The following is a 25359-nucleotide window of genomic DNA, read 5'->3' on the forward strand; positions in this document are numbered from 1 at the left end:
CTGATATTTTGTATAGTGTAAACATCGGCAGGGGGACATGGTTGGCATACTCTATGACACCACCAGGTTAACAGTGTTGCTAGCTTAATATAAGTTATTATTTTTCAAATGATACTACGTAGCTTATTGCAAATTTCAAATCTACGTATCAAACAGAATCTTACATCATCAATTGTTATTCAGTTTTGCAAACTAAGGACGCTACAATATCACAAACATCCGAATTTTTATGACTTCTATAGCAGTAATAATACACATGAGATGGACGGGGCACATCCAAAGGTACTTAAGTATCTAATACTATGATCATGATACGATGAATTTCGAATGAATAGGAACAAAAATTACAAGGGATTGAAAATATAACTTTTTTTTTCAATCCCCTTTACTTCGAAAACCCGCTTAGTACCTTATCCAATTGCATAGAAAGTTTCCAATAGATGTGACGATCACAATGTCGTTTGCAGCAACTTGATGTTACTAACCATTCTAGAGGGATATGGTCAATACCAATAAAGTTTGCAACATGCTTAGAATTATGTAATTCCGAAAACTTGTTATAATTACACTTACAAAAAAATATTCTTAAAATGTCATAGAAGCAAAGTAAATCAAGTAGTGTTTCAGAAAGTTCCCGCAAATACGCCATTTTAAGTAATATATCAAATTTAACCATTTTCCATATTCGGAATGGTTTCAAATCATTCAAAATACATTATTCATACCTCACTTATGAATAAACCATATTTTTATTTTGCGATATATTAACCAACCCCTTAACCTATATTGAGTAGCGTTCTTTTAGACCTGGTACTTCAGCTAGATCGGCAGAGTGCTTTTTGCTGCAGCAAAGTTACATTCATCATTCCCTGGGAAGAGTCTCATTGCAGTCGAATCAATCATGTTGTGCTGTAGTTACTAATGATACCGTTTCTTCTCAAACACGAACAAAATTTTAAGACATTTTGGAAAGAAGTGCCATAAGGAAGCCCACTACAAGTAAACTACTCTTTGTGGATTTTTCATAAGAATTTGTTTATGCCGTTACGCCATGAGTTATTGGTCAAAACATTTATTTATGAAGTATGAACAAAATTGGCTGAGTTATTTTTGACAAAACCGCCTGAAAACAACTCATCTCCCATAATAAACTACCCTTCGTAGAAGTTCTTTAGGATAAGTGAGTTATGCCATCAGGTTATTAATAAAATATGTATTTATGAAATATGAACAAAATCGGCTGAGTTATTTTTGAGAAAACCGCCTGAAAACAACTCCTCTCCCATAATAAACTACCCTTCGTAGAAGTTCTTTAGGATAAGTGAGTTATGCCATCAGGTTATTAATAAAATATGTATTTATGAAGTATGAACAAAATTGGCTGAGTTATTTTTGACAAAACCGCCTGAAAACAACTCATCTCCCATAATAAACTACCCTTCGTAGAAGTTCTTTAGGATAAGTGAGTTATGCCATCAGGTTATTAATAAAATATGTATTTATGAAATATGAACAAAATCGGCTGAGTTATTTTTGAGAAAACCGCCTGAAAACAACTCATCTCCCATAATAAACTACCCTTCGTAGAAGTTCTTTAGGATAAGTGAGTTATGCCATCAGGTTATTAACAAAATATGTATTTATGAAATATGAACAAAATTGGCTGAGTTATTTACGAGAAAACCGCCCGAAAACAACTCACCTTCAGAAATAAATTAACACTTCCTAGAATTTTCCAGGATAAACGAGTCATGCCATATTATTAGGTTATTAATAAAATATTTATTTATGAAATATGAATACGGCTGAATTGTTTTTGAGAAAATTGTCCGAAAAAAAAAGAAAAAAAAAAGGTGGAACACATTGATATATTACACTTGTATGTGGCGCTTCAGATCTATGAGTTATATTCAACAAACTTAGAAAAGCTCGTTTCTGAATTCTTTGTGTCTGTGTATGTGTGTCTGTTATTCGCGAATTTTTCAATTTTGAGCCCTCCATTCGATAAAGCATTAAAAGCTATCTAAAAGAAATTATGGAATTTTTTGCTTCACTCTTACCGTTCCCGAGATATTGGCCAAAAAAGTTCGGATTTCGGGAGATTTAAAGAACTATATTTCTGGAACCGTAAGTCATAGAGAGATCATATTTGTGTTGATCAATACCTAAGAGAGCGGTGAACATTTTGGTACCAAACAGTAACCGGTGACCACTGGTTATATTTGCACTTTCAGTATATATTCGGTGATAAAAAGTGACAGCTTAATATAGCTAATTCAATAAATCCCCTAATATACAAGTTCCAAATATTTAAGTGTATTATCTATTGAATTTAATCAAATAAATTTAGTATACAATTTCGGAAAAAAATAATTGTTTTTAAATTCGTTCTGGCAATGCTCTTCTAGCATTTTCAACTGGTTTTATTTTGTGATTTATTAACCACCACTTAACCTATATCCAGTAGCAACCTTTCAGACTTGACACTCTGTAGTCTCCATCTGTGAACTAAATTTCAGCTCGATCGGCAACAAAGTTTTGTTGTAGCGAAGTGCAATTATACATTCATCATTCCCTGGAAAGATTGCCCTTGCAGTCAAATCAATCAGAATAGTATTGTAAAAATCAATCGTATGTAATATTCTGCCAGTGACTGCTATAGCACGGCCAACAAGAGATGGTCTCTAACGTTTCTTACCACATGCGGTGGGACATTGCAGCCCCTACTTTGATACCAGTGTTACCAACCACGATCATTCTGTCTTATACTATTAATTAAATTGCCACTACAGTTGCAGCGAAAAAAACCTTGACACGCGAGTAGTGGCAATGTCACTGCGAGCTGTCAGAGACGTTCTCTTACTGGACGCACTATAGGTATATCTGTATAAGGAGAATTGTTTCGTAACTCGTCGTGTAGTGTATGGGTCAGAATGAGTAATAACAAGCGGGAACAAGCAAGTATCTCAAATAGTTCGAACGCTATTGAAAGACTTATTTTTTAAATTCCATTGGAAGTTGCATTAAAACATACAGGTATGCAAGGGCGCCCATGTTGTGGTTTCCAAGGGGGAACAAGTATAAGCGACGTTTCAAAAATAGTTTCAAATTTTGCTGTAACTAATGTAAAAATTCTATTGGGTTTTCGATATACTGAAGTACAATTTCCTCTAGGGGGGGGGCGAGCGCGCCACATTGCCCCCCCCCTTATGGGCGTCCTTGCAGGTGTGGGCATAAGTAGATATATAGCTGTATATTTAATAAGTGAATTGGGATGAATATTTTGATAATATGTTTGTGGTAGTTTTGTTTTCGTTGTTTCCATTTTTCTTTCAGTCTGTCTCTTGTTTACTAATTGTTATTTTTTAATGTTTTCTAATTGTTTATCATTGCTAATTTCTTTTTCATTTCAGTTTGTTGTGTCTGGATGGCTGGGAATCTAACTAAAGACTAACGAATCTGGATTTTGAAACATCACTGAAAGACAGAAAATTGCGAGTAGGTTCGAAAAAAGTGTCGTGAAAAATTTGGCGGACCTCCTTCATCGAGACTGACAACAAATTACGTGACAAATTTGAAAAGACGGGGTCCGTCGGCAATGTTCCGAAGAGTGGTCGACCAGTCACCGTTAAACCTGAAGACGTTTCTTCGAAGTATATACAATCTAAATTAAGATTATGCAATCCAATAAAGTATTACCCATGTTTAAGTCAGTCACATTTACACATAATAACGTAACGAATTTAATGCTAAGGTATCCAAGAGTTATGTTTAATGTTATTATATTCTGTTTAACGAACTCGCATTTGTATCAGGGATATTCTCACTTAATAGCGTTTCTAAATCTTTCTGATGTAACGGACCCCTGATAAGAACTGCTAACTCTTCCCGAGCCTCATGCAATTAAAAATGTTTTTTTTTCTAAATATATTTTGCACATCATAAAAACGAAATGATAATATATGATTTAACAACACTAAATGTGTCATTTATGACAATATAATACTGTTATAAATGAAGAATGGAAAAAATGCAATCCTACTAATTGGGCCTAATAAGATGAATTCAACGCTCACTTGATGTGACGAGTGGTGCTGTTTTCTTAGACTTCAAATTCAGTATGTCTGGATCAAAACTGGATAATTTCAGACGTAGACCTGGTTCCATGTTATGTACGTTTCTGTATTTGTTTTTCAGAGATGAGAAAATGTTGTCTCGTATTGATAATATGTAGTGACAAATGGCAACATATAGTCCCTTTGTTTGTAAAGTGTCGTATCTAAAAAAATCGATTTTTGAGTTAAGACCAGCCCTGAATTCCCCTTTAGGAGCTCTATAATTCGTCGTATCTAAAATCCTGAATATAGCTATGGAATAAGTAGTTTGATGTTCGTCATATCTCAATTGTAGAGAATTAAATTTCTCTCGAACTGCCGTAACTCAAGATACGACAGTTTGCAAGAAAAAATTAGGTATGTTTCTATTGTTCACACAGCGTCGTGTCTCAAACGTCTTTTTTTGTATGTGTGTGTGCGTGTGTTCATCTTAATTCATAATTTGTTAATATGTTGTTTAGGCAGGTAGAAAATATGTATGTGCCTTCACAACTTGTTCCTGTGATCAAGCTGGCTCGTAGAAAGCAGCGTTTTGAGGTAGTGGAACTACAGCAAAGTGACTTCCTCAACTTCAAGCAGCTTTCCAAAGAACTTAGAAATCTACAAATTCGAGAATCGAAGGGAAGTAATGCAAAAGGCGTTAACTTGAAGAATATGATGGAAATAAGAGCTTTGAAGAGATCACCGAGAATCAGCAACGCAACTAGTCTAATTGTCGGCAAGAACTCTCCTTAGCGCCCTCTTCCCCCGCTGACCAACCAAACCAAAACCGATTACACCTCATATTGGCATTACACAATAATTCTCCAACTCCATTTTTCTTCAAGTGGTGAAGCTTAATTTCAAAATCGCAGTACATAATTTAATCTTTCGTACAAGATAATACATCAAACTAATCAGTAGTTGATTGCTAAATAATCTAAGAGTAGCATGCTTGACATATTCTCGTAGTCTTATCATAATAACTTCAAATCACAATATATATATATATATATATATATATATATATATATATATTTAATATGTAGGGATGTGCGTATGTGTAGCGTGAATCAACAATCTGTCGCTTTAGAATATAATATTCAATTATGACAAACGGCTGTTGCCTCAAGTATTAGAAATATACTCGGATATTTTGCAAATCTCTTGTAATCGATGTAAGTAAAATGAATACTCATAAAGCTGGAACTAAAATTTAACATTGGGAGCTCTTTGTCTACAAACGTTTTTACAATGTCCTCAAAAGATAACTTAGAAAAAGCTAACTTATGCTCTATGGATATGATGCTAAGGTTAGTGAGTCATTGTTGTCCTGTCAAGTTTCTGAGGTATTTTTTTATGATCTTTAGTTTGCTAAAACTCCTTTCCTTGCCTTATAGTGAAAATAAATACGTATTTGCCCAGTTTTGGGCCCCCTCAATGAGGCGCAAGTGGCATAAGCCCCATTTGCCCCCCCCCCCTAGTTACGTCACTGCCGACAACTATTTTCTACAAAACCAGCCACCTACAATTAGACTACAAGGAACTCCAACTTATAACTGGTGACCTACTCCTGTCATACGAATGTCTGAGCACCAACAATTTTACTTGCACCCCCACCATTAGGACAGCGACAAAAGCGAGTTTCTTTCTTTTTCTAGTTTTGTTAACTTCAAAACTGATTTTTAAATTACTTTATGGACATGGTTCAGTTATCTTCAGTAGAGTATTGTATGGAGGTGCTATTTGCTATAATCATTTAGTTATACTTATGTTTACTTAAAAGAATACTATTATATTCCAGTTTAGTTACGATAACTTATTTTTCATTTTATTATTTATACTCTGTCTGGAATATTATTTTCCTTTCATACAGCTCCATATCCTCTTAATACTGTTAATTTATAGTATTAATTTCATACCATATTCTTTCCTTTTTTGGGGATCGCGGTGGCTCAGTGGTAGAGCGTTCACCTCTAGTGCATGGGGTCCTGGGTTCAAACACTACTCCCGCCAAGTGAACTTTGTGGTGGACAAACACTGTGTGCGTGGGTTTCCTCGGGGTTCTCCCGTTTCCTCCCACTTCCTTCATCCCACCATTTCATTCATTTCTTATCTTCACCGTCTCCTTTAGCCTAGCCGGCATAATCGTGCGACGTAAAACTCAAAGATTTCATTTCATTTCATTTTTTCTTTCCTTTTTTGATGAAAGGTCATTAGCCTTATTACCGGTAGTTTGTTTTTTTGTTATTAATTTCATCAACATGTTTAATTAATTAAGGAAAGAAATAAGACTTTTGAATCTATCGTTTTTTTTACTATTTCTTATAACTTACTCACATCAAAGATGAATACAGCAACTTAGGTGTACACAAATTTACAAATTTAGTTTGCCATCTTCAATTTACATTATTCTTATATCCCAAAAACAAGTCACTGTGACGTAACTCATTTTTAAAACAAACATTTTTTTTTGCCAAGTGACGTATCTCAAATAACATATTTTTATGATTTAATATTACAATATTATTTAATTTGAACATACAGTATTAAGGAATACACTTTTGGCTACATTATGTCAAAAATTGGTAAATATTTGTTGGTAAACACGAGCGTAACAGGAAAGTAAAATAGGCGCAAAATTTCAAATCGCTCTCCTGAAAAATGAGAAAAATTGAAATACGACACTTTGCAAAGTGACGATGTCTCACAGCCCTCTTGGGAATTTCACAACAAACAACTTTAGACTTTAGCCAAAATTCAATTAACAATAACAAAGAAAACAGCATTTTAAACGCCGAATCACAAAACAGTTCACTAAGTTTGTCGTGACCTCCGGAGGTTCGCGGGCCCAGATTGGGTAACACTGGCGTATAGGATTTAAAGATATTCAACTCAAGAAAATGTTATGTTTAACACGTTGCATATGTATGAGGGATACTTTCACCTAATAGCGTATAGGATTTGAAGATATGTTTAGTAACCCAATAAAGTATTATGTTTAAGGGGTTTGCATACTTCTCAGGTGTACTTTATCTAATAGCGTACAGAATCTAAAGCTATGCAACCCAAGATGCTATGCAAGTAATTACGTTAAAGGATTTGTATATGACTCAGGTACAAGTATTTTCGTCCAATAGCATACATAATTTGAACATAATATCAACCTGATTTAGCTATGTTCCATTACATATGCCTAAAATCACACTGAACAATTCTGTGAAACTATCTACAAATTATTCCTTCGTTTTCTTCTACAAATAACACGTGATAAATATTATATCTCTACCATGTGTTTCCGGTTAACAGGGTCAAATAAAATATGTGATTCCTAAAATGATAATAAAAAAATGAACCTATAAACACAGTTTCGCAAAGAGTTGTTTCAGACCTAGGATTGCTTGAAAATTTAAGCATACGATTTTAAAGCATAACACTGAAGCTATTCCATATAGCGATTTTAAACGAACGGAAATCTAAATAAACCATTCTCAAAACATCAACTGAAAGATAAATTGTAGTTAGACTGTTTTGGCGTAAGAGGAAGTCTATCGAAAAATTGCTTTCGAATCTTACATGAAAATTTAACTATAAAAAGCGTACAGTCTGCGCGACATAGTTTTCAAGCTTCCTGACTGCGATTTCTCTTTGATTTGCTTTCTGTGTATGATTTGCTTAGTTATGTCGTTAATGCATACAAGTTCGAGATATAGCCTACATTTTATAACAATTGCAACCCCTACTCTTTTTATTCCCGCCTTTTTCTTCCCTTCTAGGAGAAATATTTTTAAAAACACTGAAATATAGTTTTAATTATTTTAAATGAAAAGTTTAAATACCAAATGAATGTCTCTTACCTTAAGGGATTTCGACATATGGTCATCTTATTTTAACAACTGCAACCCCCAATCATTTCTCCCTCCTTTTTCTTTCCTTCTAGAGAAAGTATTTATAAATACGCTAAAACACATCTTTAATTATCTTAATTGAAAAGTAAGAATATCAAGTTTCTTGTCTTTATCCTTAAAGCATTTCGAGATATGGTCATCCTGTTACAACAATAGTAGCCCCACCTTTTTTCCCCGAATTTTTCCCTTCCCTCGTAGAGAATATATATATATATATATATATATATATATATATATATATATATATATATATATATATATATATATATATATATATATATATATATATATATATATATATATATATATAAACGGTTAAACACGTGTCTGATTATTTTAAACCACCAAATTCGATGTCTTTACTCTTCATAGTTTCGGAAATAAGGTTAGACTATAACAATTGCGTTCTCTATATCCCTCCCTTCCACGTCCAATTTCCACATATCCTTTTTTAGTGGTACCTTACATCACCAATTCTATACACTGTTCAAATTTCAAGCTTCTAGCTTAAACAGCCTGGACGTTGATCAGTCAGTCACGTCTTCTTCTTAATAGAGACTAGCCTTAGGTTAGCTAAGGACTTCGTCCCGAAATCTCGGCATCTCCTCAGCCTACGGCCTCGTACCTCTCATATCCCCAACACATTTCTACTCTTAAGGAATTTCGAGATATAGCCATGTTATTTTAACAATTACAAACCCGAGTTTTTCTATTCCCTTTTAAGGAAAAAATTGCTGAGATATATCTTTAATTATTTTAAATTAAAAGCCAAAATTCCAATTTCCATGCCTCTAACTTTAAGTGATTTTGATCTTGTAACAACTGTAATCTTGATTCTTTTTTCCTTATCGACTTTTTTCTTCTCTTGTAGGAAAAATATCAAGAAACGTTAAAATATTCTTAATAATTATTTCAAATGAAAAAACTAAATACCAAATTTCATGCCTCTAAACTTAACGAATTTCGGGATATCGCCATCTTGTTTTAACAATTCAAATCCTCACTCCTTTTTTCTACCTGCCTATTTTCTTCCCTTGTAGGGAAGGTATCAAAAACCGTTTAAACACGTCTTTAATCATTTTAAATGAAAAATCTAAACATCAAATTTCTTGTCCCTAAATTTAATGAATTTCGAGATATAGATATCCAATTATAACAATTGTAACCTTACTCTCTTTTCTTCTAGTTGTTTTCTTCCCTTCTAAGACAAATATAAAAAAACAGTGAAACGCGTGTCTAATTATTTTAAATGAGCATTCCAAATACGGAATTTCACTTATCTAACTTAAGAGAATCCGAAATATGTAATTGTATAATAATAACTATAATCCCACCACCTTTTTATCTGTTCTAGGACTAATATCAGAACGCAATAAAAAAACACTTGTTTAATTATTTTAAATGAGAAGTCCATATACTAAATTTCATGTGTCTAACCTTCAGAGATTCTGAGATATTCACATTTGAAGATAAAAATTACCATCACTCTTTCTTCCTTCCCTGTCGAATTACCAAAAATCCTTACTTAGTGAAATCTGACATCAGAAATCCTATTATCTGTCCAAATTTCAAGTTTATAGTTTAAATGATTTGGTTGGGGAGTTGATCAATCAGTCACTCAGTGTTAAATACAGGATTAAATATTTCTTATTTGCATCCATTATTTATACACTTTCAAACGATTCATAACTCATTAGGATACAACAATTATGCTCATGTGAGATAGTCAATTGAGACCAGTTTAGTTTACCTTAGGGAAAAGGAAGTCGAGAAACCTAACTGGATCATACAAATGCAATATCAGCCTTAGGCAGTATTGGACTGGAAATTATGATGTCGAAGTCAATGAATTCGTACCTTCTTAAAGAACGTCTGAAAGTTAAATTTAAAACATGGAACAAAATCAATTGACACATTACTTGCATCTATCTGAGACTATAATTACGCACACAAACACACACATACATGCAGCATGTATATGATGTGTGTACACTATTCATTTTCTTTACTTTTAGAAAACTAAATTTATTCAAGTTATCACGCTATAATTTATTTATTTATTTATTTATTTGAATAACAAATATTTCATCATTTGTTTTTCCAGTGATTTTTCTGTAACAGAGACGATTTACGGATGTTTTGAATGTAATATTTCCAATGTACTATTTTGCAACTAGAAAATTTTTGTTTTACAATAAAATTCTAATGAATCAATTTAAAAAATAGATTCCTTGCAAGACAAAATGGTATTTTTATTTCAAAAACGCACCACATGTACTAACTTAAGAAGTGCCAAGAAATATAGCAAGACAGGAAGATACCATAGTATGCGGATTTTAGATTAGTAAAAAAACATATATACCTGATCTTGCACAACTAAGAAAGAAATATCCGGATATTTAGGTCTAAGGTAAGAAGTTAACAAATAGTTTTATTTTTTCTTGAAATAAAAAAAAAAATGTGAGTAGGAAAGTAACTTGCTTCATCGCATTGGTGTCATGTTCCTTTTGTAACTATGCTCTGGAGACACCTATAGAGTCCGTGAAGCAGTGTGTTGAATACAAGGGGGACAACATGATGTATGACAAATAGTATTACTTGCAAATATGACATGTACTGTTAGTGACTGTGACTGAAGCATTACTGCTCCCTCTGCCTCGAAGGTCAAGTTCACCTGGAGTTTCTCCGCCGGTGTCACGTATAGCGAATACCAAGTAAAAGTGCCGGCTCCGACTGAACAACACACACACAACAACAACACGGTCAAGACAAGATAGAAGACAGAACCGCAACCAAATCCCAACCCAGCCAGCACACGCGAATTTTTCCTTCAACAACAAATCTCCGCGGCCAATGGCACGCCACGTGGTTGCATCGACTGACATCATTGGCTAACCGTAATCCCTCCTATTGCGTATGCCAAGTTCACATAAACTTACAGCTTTACTATACAAAAATATACTACAAAACACAAAACGGATTGAGTTGCAAAATATTAGTCAGAAAAATATTATCTAAAAATAAATGAAGAGCCATATTTCACAAATTGAGTGTTGCTTTGTTATTCTTTTTTAAAAAATATAGTTTTTTGTTAAAAATTTCTCACTGGACCCCTTTATTGAATATTGCATAATGTGTTATTGCACTCGTTGGGCACAGAAAACATACGAAAGAAAAAAAACTCATGACGTCATTGGCGAACCTTGCTCATCTTCCCCCCACCATTTCCCCGCGTCCCTCAGTTCCTGCCATAAGAACAACTACATGATCGCCCTAACTGGGTCTTAACCGGGGTTATAAGTAGGACTGCGCTATCCGATTCCTTAACAATTTGTTGCTGTATACATCTTGGGTCGTGTGGTGGGTTGATCAAGTGAAAAGAGAGGGAAGGAACATACAGTACTTACATACATAGCTATTGTATAGGTTCTACTCACTCACAAAAGGGCTGACCGACTGATTGATTGTGGATGGTCACTGATTGATGTGCTGTCACTTTATATAGTCTGTGAGTAACGAAATTTCAAATTACAAAATTTTGTTTTACTTCAAGTTATACCCGAAAAAATTACCGAATTTCATCGTGATCGTGTGTGTGTGTGTCTGTAATGTGTTTTTGTGCGTTTTTTCTCTGTTTGGTTTGTTTATGAATTTCAGCATCAATTTTGAACTCATTTCGTTTCTGGTTGTTAAATGCAATTTTCATTGATGTGTCGAGAAATCAACCCTCGTTTAACTTTCAATGCTAATTTTTACATTTTTACTTTATATTTATATATTTTTTTAAATAGGTAGTGCTGCGAAAAATTGTCGATAAAAACGGTCAGAATCTGAATAAGATCTACTTTCTTATGTGTTGGACTTCCAATTTCTTCTTATGGGCTGGCCTTTATGGTCTGTACATGTAACATATTAATTTCTAACTTTCTCAAGAGAAAGAAGAAATTATATTGCATCGAAATCCTTACTTATCAATATCTAACATGGGGATCCAAATGAAATCAAAAATCAGTACACGGTTATAAGGTCATTCCATTTTCAGACGTGCACATGGCAGTGACGGATCTATCCCGGGGCCGGGGGGCCTAAGACTCCCAGTTTTTTGACTGACAAAAGTAACTGAAGCTATTATTTATACATTTTTGAAAATTTATAGTAAACTCATGATGTAAATATCATAGTTTGGGTTTCGGCTGGCCCCAAGTTTTTACTTTCTAGATCCGCCACTGTGGGCAAAAAAGAAAAAAAAATTTTTAATGCAAAAAATGTAATACAACTGCAAGATAGTAAAATTTATAATCTAAGTTTAATTTGTGATAGACCATCGAATAATTTTTCACATGTAGTATGAATACTAAAATCCAACATTCAATTAGGAAAAACTTAGTTTTACATTTGATGTATCAATACTACACAATGTTTAATCATTTTTATCATGGATCAATTACAATAATATTACAATTTACTCTTCGTTTTTTACACAATATTCAGAATCTCGTTGAAATATAACTCATTAGATTATTTAAGGACGAGAAACAATAATGTTATTATAATTAAAATTTCATATTAACGATAATAGTTCCGTATTTCTCAAGGACGGTCCGCGGAAGCTCAGTGGTAGAGGGTTCACGTCTGGTGCATGGGGTCCTTGGTTCGACCCCAGTTCGCACCAAGTGAGCTTTGTGGTGGGCAAACACTGTGTTCGTGGGTTTTCTCTGGGTCCTCCCGTTTGCTCCCACTTTCTTCATTCCACCATTTCATTCATTTCTCACCATCACCGTTTCCTTTAGCCTAGCTGACATAAGTGGGACGTAAAACTGAAATATTTCATTTCATTTCCTATTCGTCAAGAACTTGACGGAACTTTAGACGAAGAAATCGATTTTTTTTGATTCAACTCTAATTTATTTTTAGGCTTAAGTAGTGGTTATTGCTGAAGCAACAACTAAAACTTTAGAGTGGAATAAATTTGTTTCTAGTTGTATACCATAGTTTCCAATGCTTAAAAGAGATGAAATTATTAAAATCATACCTTACAAGTACGGCTAGTTTGTAAAACCAACTACTCTTCCTAGAAGATGGTATGAAAAGATTAGTTTATTGCATTATATTGATTTATTTTAGTTTTACGTGCCATAGTTATGCTCTTTAGGCTAAAGAAGGTCACGAGAAATGAATGATGATCATGAAGAATGGTGAAAAGAGCAATACATAACATCTATCCCCTGATTGGGATATGAACTCATGATATACAGGTATTGCGAGATTAGTACATAGAAAGTATGACAAATATACTATAGGAACGTGATCAATCAGAATGTATAAAACTATATTTAGAAATTTTAATAACAAAATTTGAATCATGTCTTCGGGGAGTAAGAAAAATGAGAGATAAATTGACTAAGTCATATACAACAAATAATTACAGATTTATCATTATATTTTATTTTAACTATTTTGAAGACAGAAGATGAAATTACATTAAGAACACATTAGCAAAAAAGTGACAAATTTTGATTAACAATATTAATATTTCTTGTTAAAGAATCGAATTAACTCTAAATGTTAGGATTAGGAATTAGATTTCGGGCATTTCGGCACCTATGGCCATGTTAACTCGTTACGTATGGGGGATGACGTCCCTTGACGATTACTCTATCCAAAGAAGGGAAAGAAGGAAGCGGACTGGAACCTATATATTAGGTACCATCCCGGCTTTTGCCTGGTATGAATGAGGAAACCCAGAAATACCTCACTCAGGATGGCTGACCTGAAAAAAGATTTTACACTTTTTCGACCGAATGTTAATAACGGGAGTCGAACCCGCGACCACTCGCACCAAAGACGAGAGCGTTCGCGACTACGCTACGTGAGACTACTTACCTCTAATTGTGTCCTCTTAACATGATACCAAATAACCAAACCGATTAAATGGTAATGTTATTTGTAACTTCATTCAAGTATTTAAAACCCATTAGGTATTTTATACATAGTATTGATATATCAAATCCAAGCCAAAAATTTTCATAATTAAATACTGGGTCTTAGAATTGACAGACCATTTATACATGTAGAAAATTACTGTCTGTCCTAACACAAATTAAGTTAATAGTACCATTTTGCACCAACTATCTGGCTCAAAACTCAATCTCTGAGCAAAGATAAAGTTTTTAATTAAAATACTGATGTGTTAGCAGTTTCGCCAACTGACTGGAGATTTGGTTTCATCAGATACATTATAATTATAATATATATAATGTGTCAGATGGAGTCAAATGTTTAGTTAGTTGGTGAAATTGTTATATATCAATATTTTAATTTAAAACTGTGTATTTTGCTCAGATATTGTATTATTCTATGTTAAATTTTTCACTATCTTGAAGTTTCTTTTTAAATATCTTCTTAATATATAATCTCAGTTATGTGTTATTTAAAAATATTCTTCGTATTGTATTAAATAGTATAATAATAATCTATCATAGCATTTTTCTCTAAATCAAGAAACGTAAAATAATAATACAAATGTTTAGTTAGAAAAACGAAATTCTTTCATGAAAAATAGCCAAAAAATACAAAGAAAACCAACTTTCAATCTCTTTCATCCCGTTGACATACTGTAACAGTGATTCGGTTTTGAAGCATGTACTGTAATATCACGTGAATCGTAAATAAGTTATTCGTTTTAATTAAAGGTCACGGCCAGTTTTCCCTACTCCCCTCTTTTTTTTCTTGTTCACAGACATTTTTTCCGTGCTCTAAAACTTGTTTAAAAGAAAGTGAAAACGTGAGTATGAGTAAATACAGTCTGAAAATCAGGACATGTAACATCTGCCTCTGAGCATTCATTTGCCTAAAGGTACTTAACAGTTTTTTTTTTAGTTACCGCACAGTAAAAAGAAAAAGGGAACAAGAACTACATTACTGCATTTTTTTGGAATTAAATTATAATCTCGTTCATATTTCCTTTTCTTTGAAAAAAATGAATCATAAAAAACTTTATTTCAAAAGGAAAATGTTCAATGTCGAATTATTTTGTTCATTATGCATTCTTTTTCTCTTTTGGAAAATAAACAAAGTTGGGTGATGTAAGTTTGTTTTGTAATGTTACTTAGCGTGTCACCAATTCTTGAAAAAAGATGCATGTTTTACTCAAATGTTCCTAATCACAAATGATTAGTAAAATTAGCAGAAACTTGGACCGGCTGTTTAGACAGAAAAGATGTTTAACTTTCCTTTTTTTAAGGGGAAAAAAAGTTGCGAAAATAACTAATAGTCATATCTTTAAAAAATATTATGTGTCAAACAATAGAAGGACGGTTTTAAATATGTAAAGTTTGGCTTCATTATTTGGAATTTGGGAACGTGATTACAAGAAAATTGCTAGAAGTAATGTATATACTATAAACCATTAACATACCTTCATTAACAATATTCATCAGAGTCATTAGTCTCACCGCGCCACCATTTTTCATATTCTTCAAGACATTTGCGGATGTCAAAGATAAAAACGAAATGAAATCTTTGTTTTACTTCCCACGGTTATGCCTGCTAGGCTAAAGGGGACGGTGATGATGAGAAATGAAAGAAATGGCGGAATGAAGAAAGTGGGAGGAAACGGGAGAACCTCAAGAAAATCATGTACACGGTGTTTGTCGTTCCTGAAAGGAACGTTAAACTCTCCATCAACTCAACTCAACTCAATTATGAGTGTAAAATTACTGCTATGATTCCATTAATGGGTAGTGTGGGAGAATAGCGAGAAAAAATTTACGCAACAAAATAGTGAAATGAAAGGAAATCTTTCAGTTTAACGTCACACGATTAGGTCTTTTAGACTAAGGAAGACGATGAATAAAACAAGTGAATGCTGATGAAAGAATTGGTGGAATGAGAAAGTGGGAGGAAAAGAAAACGCCACGAGAAAACCCACGGACACGATGTCCACCACAAACTTACTTGGTCGTGGACTAAACCAAGGACCCCACGCACCTGAGGTAAGCGTTCTACCACTGAGCCACACTGTCCCCAGCAACAAAATAGTGTTGATATCAAATCTATGTTGGAAACTGAAATAGAACTCATAACCTAGCGCTAAATTGCTGAATCAGCACTATTTTCAAGCCATAATTGTACTCGGAGTATACTTCACAATATCCAACTGGCAGCCATAATACTAGAACTTCCTTCTTCATTCTTCTTTTGTTTCTACGAGTAATAAAACTAAATCTGTGGTAATTTTAGTAATTCTTTTGTCTCTTATGAATTCATGTGACTATGTCTTCTCACTATTATTATCACGGAGGATGCAAAGTACATTTGTTTTTGTACAACGACACTTTCAACAGTAGTAATCGACCTTCAATTGTCCAGTTTTTTTCTTCCAATCCCTAAGACCCATTAACAGCAAAAGTATTTGAACAGTAATCGCATCAAACAACTTCTTTGGGCATTCGGTGTATCGTAATGAGCAAAACGCATGAAGTAGGCTCTCAAGAGTTAATTTTATATTTCTTGGGACAGAAGTACATAACCTGATTGTATACCCATTAAGAAAACTGCTTTTTTTTCAAATGTATTATTTCTTGATGTTAGCTGAGCAGAATTGCGACCGATCTTGACCCCGTGTTGCATTTCTGTTTGTCTAGTTCAATTGAATAAATTTACAAAATAAATTACAATTTTCAAGTGCAAGGTGTCTTGTTGATTGATACATTACATGCGTTCATCATTATCGGAAAGTGGTTCTAGTGTTCATTTGCATGTTGGAACTTACCCTGGTACGTACACGTACTATGGAACAGGAAAAGTGAGACTAATTTCTCTTTCGTTTTTAATTTTAAAAATGCATTGTGTATAGTATACGATGAGCAGTGATATACGCAACGGGGGACTACAATTCCAATCTTTTAAACAAGATAATATTGAACAATAAACATTTACCGTATTAAGATATGTAGATAAAAATAACACGTGTACCGAGCTTGGGAAATTATCTTGATGGAATTGTGTGTATACCACTGGTAATGACATAAATTGGGTGTCAATAAAATGGCAAACCTTTAGCAAAAATGGCCATTTTATAATGGGGACTCACTCCGGTTCGAGCAGTTTCAGACTCACAATGTGCAGTAAAGCTCGCGCTCACTCGGATTCCGGGTTTGGCTTGATCTGCACGTACAGGGCTTGCGATCAAGCATTATATTCCTTAGATCGAATCAGGATCGCAAATTTGGACATCTGAGATGTGAAGTACAGTAGCATAGAGAGCCTCAAAACGAGCAAAAAAGCTTAATGCACATAGTTGAAAAATGTTTGATGGATGTAATATGAAAAAATAAAATAAAATAACGTAAAATATCAAGTTTAAAGTAATCTAGCTCAAAAACTGCGGGGTCTAGGTTAAGTATAGATTAATTGTCGTATTTCTCATAAATATTTAGTAAATAGTTTCAAGTTTTCCCCTATTTACCAGAAATGATCTCTTTACCATTTCTATGTGGTAACGAGTTTTTTTTCAGTTTTTATGCAACCACTCACAACACCTTCCTTTGATTTTTTTAAAATTGGTTAATTGAAGTTTATTTTCCATTTCTTTTCCACTTGGTAATGTTATATAGGGATTTTCACTCAAATGTTTTTTCTAATATAAACATTCAGTTATGAGATAAGCAAATAAAATATTTCGAATTGCTAAAGTTTGTACTTACCAAACATTTCAGATACACTGGCTTATAAAATAAAAATTTCATAAAATTCATTGCTTACGTGTATCTTATTAAGAATTTAACCTTCTTAGGTTTCATAGTTTTGGAGCACGGTCACTTTGAAATTAATTTTCTCATTCGATGCATCCAGTATCTTTTATCTGCGAAATGACGAATTTCAACCCATACATATTAGGAATCTTTTGCTTGTTTTTTAAATCCCATATGCAATGACATATTTCGAGTGCATCATTTCTCTAACACTAGATGATTCCAACTCGAAATCTGAGGATTCAAGGATTTACTTTTTTCAGCCCAGTATTGTAACTGACATGTTACTTTAGTTTATGACACGAATGCGAGTATAGTACCTTTCAACAAAAAATAAGTTTTCCTTTGGCTTTTGATATCTAGATATGATAGCTTCTATATTGTACAAATGATACGTGTAACCAATGGTTATAGATGTCATACTTTAGGGATCGAATTAGTACTGAACCGTAAGTTACTTCAAGAATTCTGTTTCACAAATTTCTTTAAAATGAAATGGAATTTACGTGATGCTTCTTTAGGCTAGAGGAGACGGATGATTAATAAAAAATAATTACATAATAATTGGTGGAATGAACATGTGGGAGAAAACGATAGAACCCCAAGGATACTCACAACACGATGTTGTCCACCACAAACCAACATTGACTGGAATCGAATCAGGAATCCCTCACTAAAAGGTAAGTGCTTTATCACTGAGAAACCTTGTACTTTATTAAATTTCCATAGTTGTGCTACGATGGTAAGGGTATGTGTTATCAGGGTGCACATTAAGCTTACCAAAAAATGGATAATTAAATTATTAGATTCCATATTTAAATTACCATTTCAGTTTTGCGTTATTTGACTAAATAAAAATCCTTAATAACATATCGTCGCATGAGAACCAGTGAAACGTAACTCCAAAAATGCGGTTTTCGGTTTCTTCATGTTTGGACATAATTTTGAAAGCCCACTTGTTGTAAATGGAACGTAACGCCATCTGTTCTCCTTGTCGATCACCTGTTGTAATGTAGTTCAAAAAGTTACCATCTTATTTAAAAACAAATCTTTGTAAGAAAATAATATTTTTGTCCTCTCGCCTGTAAACCAATGAAAATGGAGTTACGTTCCTTTGGTTCTCATGCGACGGTATGTCTGTGGTTCGATGTCTTTATTCCTAATTTTTAGGCAACAACTATCTTGGGCATTAGCTCAATTGGAAAACTAGTAATTTTATAACCTCTGTACCGAGAGTTGAAACTGGAACTGATCGTATTAATCATTAAACTCAACTCATTTTCTCCCCTTTTGAACTTGAAATAAGTATGAGTGAAGTTAAAAAAGTTACTATCGTATGAGGTAATAATAAACGTAATAGATCAACATAGGTACTTGCAAATAGGTCATTACTAGCGCTCACGTAAAATGAAGTAAGCGTAATTAATCTAATCTTAAAAAGACACGTTGATGATGTGTACGAGGAAGATATTCGATGAGAGATCATCTAAATTTCCTGCGTAAAGGGACATACACGCTTTTGTCATAGTTATTTTTATTATAAGGTACCTCTTCATGGATGAGAGCACATATATATAAATAAATATGTGAATCTCACAAGAGTTCGTCCATAGGCCCTGAGGGGGTTGCTGGAACACCACCGCAAACGATATAAGAAAAGTTCATACGAGTCAAGGTTGCTATATTTTTTTCTCTTCCTTGCCCGCTCACGTGTGTATGCTTCATATAATTGATTCTCAGTCTGTCTCAGTCAAATATTCTCGCAACCCTGAAGTAGATCTAATAATTACGTAGCCAGAAAACATCCGGAACCTTGATGGGACTTTTTTTCTTTCTCCTCTTACAGATGCAAACCAAACAAAATCTCTCAAAATTGAGTTTATATTTTGAGTAGAAGGAACTCCTTCCAGCTAAGTGCAATTAGCTTGTGATGCCTTTAGTATAATTTATTACTAATAAAGCGTCTTCGTATGTAACGAATCTTTTGTATGGAAGCCGTTGAAAGAAATGCATGGCTTTTAATAGAGAGAAATTATACTACAAACTCTTTGGGTCTGACTCAGATTAAGGTCAAGGCCACGACTTTCTCTGTCTCTTACATCATCATCATCATCGCTGAAGTTCATGATTTCTTCGTCACGCATCTTATCTCACAGCTTCTACAGTGATTCAGTGGATGCCAATACAACCTCCACGAAACATGCCATCGTTACTAGACATGAACGTTTATTGATATTCACTGAAATGTATTGATCATTCAATACTATTTTTATTTTTGAAATTTAATGCCGCTTTTTTTCGTTGAAGTTATAAAAAGTTTATTTTGAAGTACCTACATTTTGAAATATGACTGGAATTGTATGTGTTAGTAACTGAGCTTGAATACGCAGAAAAAAATACATGAGCTGGTTTGTTGGTTGATTTGGAGCTTTGGCGTCCCTTTTAGCACTGAGGCTATATCATACGTAGACCTGTATTTTAACGTGAAATCCGAACCACATGATCCCCGACCGGCAATCGAATTTGGGTCTTCTACACCGAAGGCAGATAAAAGCACATGGGTTGTTCGGGGTTCTAAAAAAATGATAATTCAGCGGACGTCCTCTCAAATTATAGAAGAAAGACATGGAATTGAATTATTACATCTATCCTATTTTATTCATCATTTCATGTCCTTCAATTTCACTTTAATTGGTTGAGGTTGTGGCTGATTTTTGGCTCAGATTACTAGGGATGCGCTCGAGTCGAGTCGAGACACAGCTCTTCCAATAGAAATATATATTTTTTTTCGAGTCGAGACATCACTTTTACAGCACATTTTCGAGACGAGACAGTTTCAAATCTTGTCTCCTGCACATCCCTAGAGATTACAATCATTGTTAGTTTTAGAATTGAAATGTCAGTCTATCGGGTCTTGAGGGTCAATAGATTACTCTGTTTATGCTTGATATTTTGGCTCAAGTTATTTTAGAGACCAAGAATCCTACTTTAAATATAATACAATACTTGATTAGTTTCCACGCGTCCTTTTTCTGTCTGCATCCAATACATGGCATATGCATTTACCTACATATCGCATACTTTAAGGATATTTCCTGGTTATATTGAGAGTGTTATGTGATTTATCCTATTAGATGGATATAAGGCATTCTCGGACTTATATCTAATTCTAACCTTACAGTTAGGCCAAGAGCCTACAAATGTATGTGAATAAATATATAAAACATAAATACCAAACAAGCGTAATCTTGTTAGACTTCTTGCTTCGCAATAGAGAGGTCCTGAGTTCGAACCAGTGGTTGGCGATTCTGACTGAGAGTTTTTCCAGGTTTTCCACTCAGTTTCAAAAGGAGAATACTGCTTGATTGTATTAGAGTTTAATGTCCTTTTTTTAGGAGCGAGGCTATATGAAACGTGGATATACAGCTTAACGTGCGATGCAAACCACATGAGCTCCCACCAGGAATGAAACTTGGGACTCCCGCTGCAAATTGTATCTTTAAGCACTGACAAAGTTCCTTTTACTTCCTATTCCACTAATGCTCTTGTGATATAATGTAATTCGAGGGATAATTGGCCTCGCAGGTTGTAACTGGAAGTTTGTTAAATACGTCAAATATATAAAAGATAAAAACGAAATGAAATGAAATCTTTAGGTTTTACGTCTCACGGTGATGCCGGCTAGGCTAAAGGTGATGGTGATGATGAGAAATGAAGGAAATGTTGGAATAAAAAAAGTGGAATGTAAAAAAGGAAGAAAAACGGGAGAACCCCGAGAAAATCCACGCACACGGTATTTGTTCAGCACAAAGCTCACTTGGGTCGAGCTGGGATCGAACCAAGCACACCATGCACCAGAAATGAGCGCTCTATCGCTGAGCTACCGCGACCCATATAAAAGATAAATTCAATCAAGTAATTAAATATAGTATAAACAATGTATTTGTCCAAAAGTATACAGAAGGAATCATGAATAAATATAAATATGGTGCAATATTCATTCATTTAATTTTCAACAGATTCTATCTCGGAAGCTTTCTTCTATTGTACCTTCATGCCAAGTAATCAGGAAGTACTTTTTGTACTATATTCACAAGAGAGAGAGAGAGAGAAAATAATTTTCATAAGTTTCTGTTTAAGTACGTAAATAATAAAATATAATACTGTTCTTCTCCTTGTAAAATTAATTTTGCTTTTTCTTGTGTTGCATATATTTCAATAACCGCTTCGATCAAGGTGTTCTCCCATCGCCCGCTCTGCTTACGAAGAAATCTTAATTACAACGATGTGGGAAACGACCTTGAATGAAAAAAAAGGATATTCTGTACTCGCTTGCTCTTCTTCTTTACACAAAGTTATTTTTTTTTACTAGGAAGCAGAAAAAAAAGAAGACCACAGGGAGTTGCTTTTTTTATGAGGTTTCTCGGATTTCCATTGCTTACTTCACTTCCTCAAGTGTTACACTTACTTTTTTTCAACATTTTTTTATTTTGTTTTGTTTTGTTACGTTATTCTTTGACAACAGGCTAGCTGCCTTGACTTAATTTAGTTGTCTTGCGTGTAGCAATTGTTTATTACATACAGTTGACAAAATACCCTAAATTACGTTACTTGTGCTTTTATTCTCCTATTTTCACTACCTATTTTTCTTGCTTTTAAAGAGGGAATGGTGTTCCGGGATAAATGAATGGTTAGAAAACGTACAATTTGTACTAGACAAAGATCTCTCTCTCTGATGTAGAAGTAATATTATGAGGTCATCTAATTAAGAAGTAGCAAACTCCGGGCTTGAGAGCTAAAGTAAGAAATTGGGAGCTAATGTGTTGAACACTGTACTAAGTTAAATTCTCTGTTATTCATTCAACGAATGTTAGTGGTCGATCAAGTAGTGCATGTTCAACTTGAAGATGCGTGGTAAGCGCTTGGGCTCCCGAAACTATTATTTCTGGCTTTCTAACTAGGAGAAATGAAATGAAATATTTTAGATTAACGTCCCACGGTTATACTCTTTAGGCTAAAGGAGACAGATAGTTAATGAAAGTGAATGGTCGTGAAATTAAATCTTTTAAGCTCTCAACACTGGGAATCGAACGCGGATCACATGCCTCGAAGACACATACCCAAACCGCTAGACCAGCGAGGAGAGCTTTTCTAGTTAAAGAGTTTTCTATCCTTTAATGCAAATAACTCTCCGATTTTCTCATTGTACTATCAAAATACTGAACATTCTTGTGGTCTCACCGAGAATCGAATCCAGAACCTCACGCGAATAACATGAGCGCTCATGTCCTGACTACATATTAGCAATGGAAGAAGTAATAACTAAGTTTCTGAAATTCTAGATTTAGTTTTGTAGAAGTGTTGTTGTTATGTGTTATAATGAGCATTATTTAAAAAATCATAATTTAGTCTATATTCATCATCATCATAGGTATTCTGCCTTTATTGGCAGGTAACTTGCCGCAGCTGAGAAGCTTCCATGCTCCACGGTCCTCCGCTAACCTTTTCGTCTTCGCGTATGATCTTTCTGTTTTAATATCATCCATTAATTGTAGTCTCCTTCACCCCCTCCCTCTCTTTCCCGCCACCATACCCTCTAGGACGTCCCTCATGATACAATCTCTTCTTAGGCAATGTCCCAACCAGTTTCTCTTCCTCTTCCTAATAATGTCTAAAAGTGTTCTTTTCTCACCCACCATTTCTAACACTCTCTCATTCGTTTTCCGCTCGACCCAACTAATTCCTTCCATTCTTCTCCACACCCACATTTCGAAGGCTTCCAGTCGATTTTCGTCACCTTTACGTAATGTCCACCTTTAGTCTATATTAGGCATTTAATAATTACGCCAAAGTTACATGAAGTACATGCATCTCTGTTAGGAGTAAACTACACTGGATACAATCTGTTACTTAATAGTGTACATTTCATGTAGAGATATATAGATAAACAAATACGAGGGTGATTCAGAAAGTAATGCCTCCAAGGTGATATCTATATTTGTGTTTGACAGATAGCACCGATACAGGCATCAGTGGAAAGCTTGCAATGTCAGCTACAAATGGTGCCATCATTTTACGACATAGTACCCATTACAGGCAACACACTTGCGCCAACGCGAAACAAGATTTTTCATGCCATCGCATCACAACTGTAGCGTTGGCCACAATGGTGATTCTTAAGTTTGGGTAAGAGCCAAAAGTCGCAGGTCGCAAAACCCGGATTATAGGCAGGATAAGGCAGAATTTAACAACACTTTGCCAGTAGACGGGACAACTTTGAAATTTTTGGCGGAGGAGAGGATGTGTGGCGTTACTCTATCATCAACTGACGCTTCGTTTCCGGGTCATAATGGTGTATCCATGACTCGTCGCTGGCGAAGAATGTCCTGGGCGTAAACCTTCCCCAGTCAGAAATTCAATGTCAGTCAGCTGTTTCAACCGGACGTCGCAACTGGATGTCATGAATTGCTCCATTACTCTGGAACGAGAAGAGATAGGAAGGTGAAACAAATGACATTCTATAGCTTTAACATCAGTGCATTAATGAAAAATAGTTCAGAATGTTTCCAGTACTATTGGCCAAGTAGTGAGCTTGGAGGCATTCCCTTTCTGAATCACCCTCGTAATTTCTCTTAACAGAATGACAATGAAGGTCATATGTTTGAACGACATAAAAATTATTTTGAGTTTCTAGGAAACTACGCATTAGAATTTACCCCCAAATTTTTCATTCAACTTGATGGAATCTATCTACAGTGGATCAGTGATAGAGCGCTTTCCTCTGCTGTATAGGGTTCCTGGTTCGATCCCCGGAGAAGGAAGCTTGTTGCGGACAACACGGTTTTCGTGGGTTTTCTCCGGATACTAACATCTCCTTCCACATTCGCATTCCACCAATTCTTCCATCATTATTCACTTGTCGTAATCATCCGTCTCCCTTAATCTAAAGGGCATAATCGTGGGACGTTAAACTGAGATTTCAATTCATTTTTTGCAAAGATTGTAACATTCCTACAAGTACACGTAAAAGATTGTAAGAATATGTCTATAGGATATATATTATACTTCTGTAAAACATATAAAGGATATAATTATATATTCTCGTCAATCCCTTAATTGAGTATCTTTTTCTTTTATGAACAAGCGCGAAAAATTGTTTCTAACATCCCACGATGATCTTCTGTAGATCAGTGTTGGACAAATTTCAATTAAATTAACAATTAACAATTAATCTGTAAATTTAATTGAAGTTCGCCATTAATAAATGAGAATCAATTGGAAATAATTAATCGATTGAAAGTAATTGGAGTGGAAAGTAATTGCAGTTAAATTCAGTCATTCAATTGCAATTGAAATTTATTGACAATTAATTCAATTGCAGTTAATTTTCAGAGCAATTACTTTCAATTAATTGATCAAGTGCAGTTGATTTTAATTGATTTTTTCCCAACACTGCTGTAAACAACTTCAAGTGAAAATGATAGTAAATGAGATTGTGGAAGAAAAGAAGTAGAGAAAACGGAAGAACCCCGAGAAAATCGACGCACACGATTTGTCCACCATTTAAAGTCATAGGAGTTGATATAGAACTTGAGATTCTTC

General features: G+C 34.3%; 1 long non-coding RNA gene across 1 annotated transcript in view; it reads left to right on the forward strand.

Moving 5' to 3' along the window:
* The first annotated feature begins 11357 nt into the window (after nt 1-11357).
* Nucleotides 11358-25359, forward strand: part of LOC145664714 (uncharacterized) — a 143448-nt gene continuing 129446 nt past the window's right edge. Inside the window, exon 1 of the long non-coding RNA XR_014127511.1 lies at nt 11358-11510. This is a non-coding gene — a long non-coding RNA (uncharacterized LOC145664714). The remainder of the gene's footprint in view (nt 11511-25359) is intronic.

The sequence above is a fragment of the Thermobia domestica genome, chromosome 11 (assembly GCF_964235325.1).
Source record: "Thermobia domestica chromosome 11, izTheDome1.hap1.1, whole genome shotgun sequence".
NCBI lineage: Eukaryota > Metazoa > Arthropoda > Insecta > Zygentoma > Lepismatidae > Thermobia > Thermobia domestica.